Source organism: Bos mutus, chromosome 16, assembly GCF_027580195.1.
Source record: "Bos mutus isolate GX-2022 chromosome 16, NWIPB_WYAK_1.1, whole genome shotgun sequence".
Taxonomy (NCBI): domain Eukaryota; kingdom Metazoa; phylum Chordata; class Mammalia; order Artiodactyla; family Bovidae; genus Bos; species Bos mutus.
In genome coordinates this window covers 44,037,574-44,045,032 of record NC_091632.1, presented here as the reverse complement: position 1 = coordinate 44,045,032, position 7,459 = coordinate 44,037,574, and positions in this window count along the sequence as shown.

The following is a 7,459-nucleotide window of genomic DNA, read 5'->3' as shown; positions in this document are numbered from 1 at the left end:
GCAGAGTTTAAACAGCAGCCTGTCTGCATTTGTTCTTTGGTTCATTTATTCACCCATGATTCCTGAAGTCCCAACCTGGGGCCAGGCCTAGTGCAGGGTCCTAAGGTTACAAGGTGGAGAAAGACAGTCCTTGTCCCTGGAAAAGTCAACTTCCTGGCCACATCGAGGATGGGCATATGGGGAAGGGCTATATCCTATCTAATGGTGGAGATATGCTCCCTGCTCTGGGAGCATCCTCAGTCAGATAGGGAAGACACATCCCTGAAAACTCCGAGTCTGAAGGTGCAGCCGTAGCCCTCTGTCCCGTGAGCACCCTTGGCCCTTTCTAGAGGATTTCACAGTCCAGTGGGAAAGGTGTTGCTCACACGTACCTGAGTTGTCTATCAGACAGGGTAAGCAATACCTTACCTTGGCAGCCCAGTTTGCTGAGGAGCCATGAAGGAAGAGGGTAGCCCCTTGAGCTCCCAGCTTTAAGTAAAAGAGTAAAGGGCAAGGTGATACTTTGGGAGTGAGGGAATAGGATGGGCACATGGGGAGCCAGATGGGGATGAGTCAGGACCAGAGACCACCCTGGGGGTTTGGGAAGAGGTTCGACAGAGAGTTGCAGTGGGTACGAGAGGCCAGGAATCTGAGTCCAGGGGTCCACAAGGACTCGGTGTTAGGGCATGAGTATGGGAGGCATGAAAGGTGCTGTAGGTAGGGAGAACTCCCCTACCTACAGGGGGTGTTCGGGAAAGAGGGCCATAAGGAGTCTGGGCTGGAGATATAGGAGTTGCAGTGTCTGTGGTCTTCAGCCAAAGCCAAGGGCACTGTGAGATCTGGAAACAAGTGTGGAATGAGGCAGGGAACCCTTGGCCTCTGAGGCCACGATGGGGGAGACAGCAGCCAGGGAGGTGGGGGTCAAGTGAATAGGAGAATGCAAGCTCAGGAAGGCCCTCTCCAGCCAACTGCCAGCTCTCAGAGGAAGGAGCCAGAGGGACAGAGGCCAGATTCTTTCCCCAGGGCACAGGGCCCACAGAGGAGACCCAAGGGGCTCAGATAATGGGGTGCTCCAGACTGTCCCTGCGTGTCTGTCCCTGGAGGAACAGTGGATACCTGGTGGTGGTTACCTTTGGGAGAAAAGACGGCTTCTCGTGCATCATCCAAGGGCTGACAATGGGGGTATGGGGGCCTGCAGGTCTCCCTGTGTACGGGGTACCCTCACACCACACTGCCTATAACCCAGTTAGATGTGGGGGAGGGGGCAAGGGCATCATTACCCCCCTTCTGCGCATAAGGAGGCTCGAATGAGAGACTTTCCTGCCGTATGACGTGAAGAATAACTGGAGAAGCACGAGTTCTGATCCAGGTGCGTCTGACTCCAAAGAGCCAGGTTTATTGTCCCCTACGTGGGTGTGGAAATTTGACCGCTACCGCAGGCTGCGATCAGCCTCAAGGCAAGAAAACAAAACCTAGTCGCTGTCCAGCAGGGGGAGCCCGAGGGCCCTGAGAGTGTGAAAGCCAGAGATAGTGGACTGGTTGGCCACTTAGCTCAAAGGCACCTGAACGTGATTAAGGAGAGGCCTGCCTGGCCCTAAGATTTCTGCCTAATCAACTGATATTTTTAAGCACTTTCTCTCTGCTAGTCTAGATGGAGAAACATAAACACATGCAGTTAAATAAATAGGATAATTACAAACATGATATAACACTTAGAGACAACAGGCACTACTACAAGAGATTTACATATATTGATTCATCATAATAACTTTATGAAGTAGGAACCATTATTATTAATATTTCCATTTTTACGTATGAGAACTGAAGCACAGAGAGGTAAAGCAAGTTGTCTGAGCCACACAGCTAGTAAGCGGTAGAACTGGAGTTCTACCCAGCCACTTAGGCACTTGACCTCTATAGCATAGTGAACAAAGTCGAGAGTGAGCATGGGAGTGCTGCTGTGCACGGTCAAGGTGATCAGGGAGGATGTCTCTGAGAAAGTGATATTCGAATGGTGATGAGAGACCAGATATCTGGGGGAAGAACATTGCAGGAGTTGTAAATTCAAAGCCCCAGGGTTGGGAATGAACTTACTCACAGATTAGAAAGGCAACCAGCGTGACTGGAGCTGAGTGAACAAGTGGGGAAGTGGTTTGACGTGAAGTTGGAGACGTTGGCGGATGATCCTGAGAGTTTCCGGAGCATCTACCGCGTGATCTGTCTAAAAAGCTATAAATGCTACAAGAAGCAGAGATACTATCAGTGTCCTTTAAGGAAAAAAAATCTCTTCTGTCTAGCAGGAGCTGGGGATGAGGAGTTAGAGGTGTGAGCATGTGTGCTCAGTTGTGTCCAACTCTTTGATGACCCCATGGACTGTAGCCTGCCAGGCTCCTCTGTCCATGGGATTTCCCAGGCCAGAATACTGGAGTGGGTTGCCATTTCCTCCTCCAGGGGATCTTCCCAACCTAGGGATTGAACCTGTATCTCCTGCACTGTCAGGGGAATTCTTTACCACTGAGCCACCTTTAGAAATTTACAGTCTAGTGGATGAAACCAAATTTTCAGAGAAACAGGATGAAGAGGATGATAGTGATGATGGTGGTGAGGGTGATAGGCATTTGCTGAGGACTTTCTGCTGCCAGTTCCTGTGCTAAGCACACAGCCTTGTTTAATCTGCTCAATGGCCCTCTCTGGTAGATACAGGCACTCCCATTTTATTAATGAAAGAGATAAGACTCATATGTTGGGTAACTAGCCTAGGGTCATATGACGAGTAAGTAGTTGAGCTGGTCCTAGCTACTCCACTGTGGTACAGGGTCCAAGATGAGTATGTGCCAGAGGACAGAGTTGGGGAAGGGGAAGTGGAAAGAGTTGGAAATGACAAGGACTGTGAGGCCTCTGGGCTTCTCTGCTTATTATCGCCCCAGGCAGAAAGAGGGGGTACTAAGGGGCCTGGGCCATTTTGGTTAAGGGGTCAGGGAAGATAAGATGAATTTTCTTTTAGACTTCTTGGTGGAAATCTATTTAACCATTTTGAAATGGCTAAAAGTCCCTCTTTCCCTTTCTGATTTACTTTGTAAATCTGGATTTTTTTTTTTTTTTTTTTTGTACGTGGTATGGGTTTGCTTGGGGATGTAGAGGGAGGATGGAAGGAAGCGCCAGTTCCTCTAAGCACCGCTAGGTGTCAGCATTGTCAAGGGAGTCCCCAGGCGGGGTCGGTTTTGGCCAGTTATCTGCAGAGGAAGTGGTCTTCGAAGTCAGAATCTGAATCCAAATCCTGATTTCTTTCCGTGGACTCGGATTGAATCTGGGTCCTCAGAGGCTGAGCTCCCTCCTCTCCGTTGGAACTGGTCTTATGGCAAAGGCTCCTGAGAAACATGTAGGAGGCTGGGTCCTCTGAGGCCTGAGTCCTGTAAGACTGGAAAGGGCTGATGGTCTCCAGGGATCCAGCCCCAAACGGATCTGGGGGCCAAGGTCCTCCCAGCCTGTCCCTGCCTCAGCAGAACTCCAGGCCTTCCTTGTGGCCCCTTGCTTACAATGAACACAGAATACCCAGGCAGATCCAATCCTGATCTCCTGGTGAGTAATGACTTTGCTATTTTTTTCCCCATAAATTAAACCTAATCTTGTGTTGACTCTGCTGAACAAGGAGAATAATGAGGAAGATTAAGATGAGATGGTATTCATTCTCCTCTAACAAAAGCCTATTAATTGTCAGCAAGATAACCGCCCTGAGCCAGGAGTGCCACCAGCTCGCAGATGGCATAGGCAGGGCTGGGGACATCTTCTGGTGCTTCAGCGAGGGTCTGTTGGTGATGTAGCATGAAAGGTTTCAGTTAGATATAAGGAAGAACTGCCTGGATTAGGGGAGGGGCTGGAGCCAAAGAAGGGAGATGAAGAGCATGGACTCAGCCACCCAGGTGATGTTTGTAAGACACAGAGGGAGTCTCCATGGGAATCCAGGGACCCCTGCACCCACCAGGCATTTTCTCTCTGACTCCAGTGCTCTCTGGTCACTCACCCATCTCCATCCCAGGCCACCTGGCACCCTCCTCTACTTTTCCTCCTATAGGGGATATCTCTGTGACCTGTCTCAGCCTCATGGACTCCATTCTGGGGTCACCTTTGATAAATGAACCTGTACACAGAGGTCCCCAGCCTCCTCCCAGCCCTGGTCTCCCTCTTCCCTTCTTCTCCCAGGAATCAGGGAGGCTGCTTGTCCAGGGTCAAGTGAATGGATTTGGAGACAGAAACACTTGGATTTCACTTGGCTTTGCCCCCTTATACACGCGTGCATGCTCAATTGCTTCAGTCATGTCCGACTTTTTGCAACCCCAAGGACTGGAACCCGCCAAGCTCTTATGTCCATGGGGATTCTCCAGGCAAGAATACTGGAGTGGGTTGCCATGCCCTCCTCCAAGGTATCTTCCTGACCCAGGAATCAAGCCTGCATCTCTTATGTCTCCTGCAATGGTAGGCGGGTTCTTTACCACTAGTGCCACGTGGGAAGCCCTTTGCCCCTTATTTATAAAATGGGACCTGTGACCCCACCTGCCCACCTGCTTTGCTGCTCCAAGGAGTCAGGTTCCAGGTCCAGCTCCCAGTGCCTCTGAGGTTTTCTGCACAAGATGGGAGGTTGATGGGATTGGGCTGACTGCTGCTGCTGTTATTGAGAAATGGGAAGGAATGACTCCCTCTCGATCTGCTACCCTGGTTACATGATTGGCCCCCCACAGCAGTCCCTGGGGAGGCTTCATTTTATCATCCCAATTTATGGCCGAGGAAGCTGCGGTTCTGGGGATGGGTCTCACGGTCAAGGTCACAAAGCAGTCAGCAACAGAGCTAGCTGGGTCCAAAGGGCCCCCAACGCTCATGCCCCTCTCACCTCCACATGACTCCAAGGCACTGGATACACACTTGCTGAATGACTGAAACACCCATCAAGTGCTGTTTCTGGTCCAGTGAGCCCCTGTTTCAGACTCTCCCACATCTCAGTAACTCCCAGAAGTAAATAGATTGCATGTGCTTTGCAAAATTCTTTTTGGTAGTTCTTGGCAACTCACCCATCTTACTACCACTATTAAGAAAAATCCACCCTTCCACTCAGATTTCAGAGCTTGCTTCATTGACTTGGATTGATAAGGTTTTGTTATTTTTCTGAGTGTGTCAAGTGTATTCCCAAAGCCTCCATTTTCGAGTCCAGGATCTTTCACACCTACTGAGTGCTCACTACATGCCAGGTGTGTTTGAAGCCCATTGGTGCATGGCTTTATCTCATCCTCCTAGTGCGCCTGTGTGCCATTTTCATTCCTGTTTGAGAGACTGTGATGGAATTAAGGCTCAGAGCAGCGCAGTCCCACCCAAGGACACACAGTTGGAATCTAGCTGATGACTGTCTCACTCCAGAGCTGGAATTTGCTCCACATCAAGGGGCTTTCCCATGCAACTTTTACGGGGTTTTCTGTCCTGTAAGTGGTGGGATTGTTGGAGGATGGGGGCCTCTGTGTTTCACGAACTGACAGGGTCCCTGTCCCTTGGGAGCTCACAGACTAAAGGAGGAGACACCTGGATTTCCAGTTCTCGCCATCCCTACCTGTGTGACCTTGGCCAAGTCACATAACCAGTCGGTGCTTTAGTTTCCTTGTGTGTAAAATGGGGCTGATCATAGTTCCTGGTTGTTAGGAGGATTCAAATGAATTAATATTTGGAAAGCATGTGGATCTGGGCCTGCACATAGCAAGTGCTATGACTAGTTTGTTACATACATAAAAGTCTGGCAACTACCATTAGATAGTAAAAGGGCTGTGAGGGGGGAGCCTGTTGTATTTTGGGAGCCCCAAGGTGGATAGCTAACTTGGACCTTAATCAGGGGAGGCTTCCTGGAGGAGGCAGTGAGTGGACTCTTGATCTGAGAGGTGGTAGGAAAGTAAATTACTTCCTTGGCCAGCTTTTAGCTTCCTGTCCCATCAGTCAGAGCTGTGGTACTAAGTGGTCTTTTCCCTGGGCTTGTTGTAATTTATCAATGTGCTAAGCATCATGTCAACGGACAGAAATCTGAGCAAACTCTGGGACGTAGTGAAGGACAGGGGAGCTTGGTGTGCTGCAGTCCATGAAGTCGCGAAGAGTCGGACATGGCTTAGAGACTGAACAACATGGACTGAACAAGCACCATAATGTCATCCAAATTTGAATAGAAACATCTGTCCTCAGGGACCCTTGATTGAGGAGGGGTGGGCAGGGAGGGTTTTGAATCTTCTTCAAGACAGGGAAAGAGGACTCTAGATGGGATAGGCAGGTTCAGGAAGTCTCTGGTGGTGTAGGGTTGTAGCAAGGCTGTAAAGCCTGCACAAAGACAAAGATGTCTCTGAAAAAAAATAAAAAGAATAAAAAAAGGAGGGAGAAGCAGGCAGGGAGATGATTTTCTCTGCTGGCGTTTCTCAGGGAATTAAATCTTGTTTTTCGTCACCGCCGAGTGGAATAATCCAATATATTAAAGCAGAAGCCCCCTGACTCTGACCTAGCAGTCTCAGAGCTGCATTTGGAATCAGATGGTCCTGAGGAAGGAGAAAGGGAGGGAGGCGTCAGCCCCCTGGATCAATTACTCTCCTCTCCAACACCGGAAAAATGAATTATTCCCCGAAAAGCAGGCTCCTCATCCGATGAATTCTGCACTGCAGAGCTGGTGGAGTTATACAAAATTGAATTTGGTATTTGAGAGACATTTAAAACCAGGTGGAGTGTGTATGGTTGGGAGTGCCTGACCTCAGGGTGGGGGCAACCTCCGTTGCCTGGCTGGGGAAGCCACCTGCTCACAGACCTCTGAGGTGGGGGACAAGAGCAGTCATCCCACCTGCCTGAGGGCCACCTGCACTCTGCAGGGTGAGACATTTTGTTGCCAGCCTGAGGTTCAGAGAGGGGAGGTTGCTTGTCTGGAACCACACAGTGAGCTGGTAACCATGGCAACCTGTTACCTTTTTGTCCCTTGTCCTGCTGAAAATGGCTTCAGAGCCTCCCCCAGCCCCCTTCCCTCTTCCTCTCAGAACCTCAGGGGGAACAAGTTCCAGTTGGGAGTTCCCCCTCTCCCCGGCTCCAGCTCTGGATCACTGGCTCGATACACACAGATTGATAGCTGTGTGACCTGGGGCAAGTAGTGTAACCTCTCTGGGCCTCAGTTTCCTGATGGAAAAATCGAGGTGTGCTAAAACACTTGTGTTGGTTGCGAGTCTGTCAGCTATGAATGACAGAAATGCAATTCAAAGTGGTTTAAGTAAAAAGTAGATTTGGGGGCTCTCATAACAGAAAAGTCCAGTATAGCTCTCTTTCAGGTAAAGCTGGATCCAGGAACTCCAACAGTATATTCAGAGCTTGGGTTTTTCTCTTTGTCTCTCAGTTCTGTGTGGCTTCATCCCAGGCAGACCCACCCAGAAGGGACTTGAGCACCCCCAGACCCATGTATTTCTGGCATCAAGTCCAGGGGGTT